The sequence below is a fragment of the Rattus norvegicus genome, chromosome X, assembly GCF_021556685.1.
Source record: "Rattus norvegicus strain SHRSP/BbbUtx chromosome X, alternate assembly SHRSP_T2T, whole genome shotgun sequence".
Taxonomy (NCBI): domain Eukaryota; kingdom Metazoa; phylum Chordata; class Mammalia; order Rodentia; family Muridae; genus Rattus; species Rattus norvegicus.
In genome coordinates, this window is record NC_141554.1 from 9,908,611 (window position 1) to 9,910,719 (window position 2,109).

The 2,109-nt window shown below is 38.9% G+C and overlaps 1 pseudogene; it reads left to right on the forward strand.

Moving 5' to 3' along the window:
- Window positions 1-404: 404 nt before the first annotated feature.
- LOC147998133 (protein FAM156A/FAM156B-like) lies at window positions 405-817 on the forward strand (annotated as a pseudogene).
- Window positions 818-2,109: the final 1,292 nt, after the last annotated feature.

Here is a 2,109-nt window from a genome sequence, read left to right on the forward strand (position 1 = left end):
AATAGGCCTTACTGGATCCTTTTGCTATAGAGGGACTCTGCCACATTCAAACACTAGTTCCTGATAGACCTGTGCAGAAGGGCATAGCTTCTCAGCACTGTAGGTAGACACTCAGCTCTGAATGTTCAGCTGCCTGTTTCCTTCCAAGGCTATCCTCCATTGGACAATATCTGGTAGCAGAATGCACTGAAGAGGAGTTTGGCATCCACACAGTGTGGAACAGGGTCCAGAGACAGCGAAAGGTGATCTGCTACCATGAGAGCCCTCTGAAAGGTACGCAATGGTCACTCTGAAGACTACCCAATGAGAAACACAAGAAGCACTCTGAAGACATCATTATTTCTAAACACACCCAGAGGTCCGTTTCAACCAAAATCATTGAGAGAGATCTGTGAAGAGAAAGGATGGATGAAGAGCAATATCAAGAGAGAGCAAAATCAGATCAAAAGAAACTAAAGAGTTGAATTCAAGAAAAAGAAACACTTCAGGTTTCTGTTACCCTGCAAAACTAACAAAAGAAAGAAATCCTCTTCCCCATGAGATACAGATGACATAATGTTTAGATGTGAATGCCACTGCTGCTAGAAGTGTGTGAGGAATCCATCCATGGTCTCTGTGGGAACTGGGACAGAAGCATTCTCTCAGGCATCCTCCTGGGAAAACCTAAGCCTAGACCTCAGGAACTTGACACTCAAGCCTCATATCACTCAGCCCCATCTTGTGCAAGACACCATATTGAAAAGAGAGAACAAAATGCAGTGTGCAGTGGAGAAGCAAAATGATGTTTCAAAAGGTTCTCCATGAATGGACAGAATGACTCTGACACTGTAATCCTCACCAAAAGATCCAAACCTTAGAGATCATGACCATCAACATCTTTTTGGGAGCATGGTCAGCAGGAGTAACAATGTTCAACCTGGTAACATTAATACCAGATTGCCATTCTAATTTATTCCACAAAGGTAGCCATCTTTTCCTTAGTAGATTTGGCATCCTCCCTGAGGCATTCTAGGAAGAGATGCTCCTCAGCATATCCTCAGATAGCGATGTTTCTATACTCTCCATGCCGCTGTTCCCATGGGGAGTGCTACCACTTTCCCTTCCTCCAGTTTTTGGCTTTTCCTCCCTTACTTGTTGCCAATAAATGTAGAACAATTAAAAAAATGTAATGATATGTACCATGTTTTTATTATCTATTTATCAGTTGAAGAACATGCTGAGTAAGTATCTGTGAAATAAGATCCAGTCCTTTGGATATAAGACAAGGAGTGGTATAGCTGGGTCACATGATAGATTTGTTTTTAGATTGTTGAGAATTCTCCATGCTGATTTTCAGAGTGACAGTACCAGATGGCAATCCCACCAACAGTTAATGAGAGTGTTCTTTCCCCTACACCCTCTTCAGCATTGTTTATTGTATGTATTTATATTCTGGACATCAATACACTATATAGTTGGCAGAGGATCTCTCCTACTGGGTTTTTTTCTTCACCTGAATGTTTCTTTAGCCATGCATAGACTTTTAGTTCTATGAAGTCATATTTGTCAATGTGATGGTCTTAATTCTTGAGTGAATGGGATCCTATACAGAAAGTATGTTCCATACCTATATTATGTGGTGTACTGACTGTTTTTTTTTCATCAGTTTCAGTGTTTAGAACTTGAATTCATTTGCTATTAGCTTTTGTGCAAGGTGACAGATGAGTCTAATTTCATTTTGCTGCCTGTGGACATTCAGTTTTCTCAGCACTATTGAATATGTTTTTCTTTCTCTAGTTTATGTTTTTGGCATCTTTGTCAAATATTAAATGGATGAAGTTAAATGTGTTCATCTTGGCATCTTTGACTTTCTTCAATTGATTTAGCTGTCTTGTGCCATATTGCTTTTTGTTACCATGACTTTGTAATAGATCTTATGATCTGGGATGATAATTCTTCTATCATTTTTCTTATTTGTTCAGGATTGTTTTGGTTGTTCCAGGTCTTTTGTACTTCTACATGAACTTTAAAAGAGTTTTTTTCTATTTATATGAAGAATGAGGTGTTTGGATTAGGATTGTAAATAGCTTTTGGCAAGATGTTCTTTTTCACACTATTAATCCTACCAGT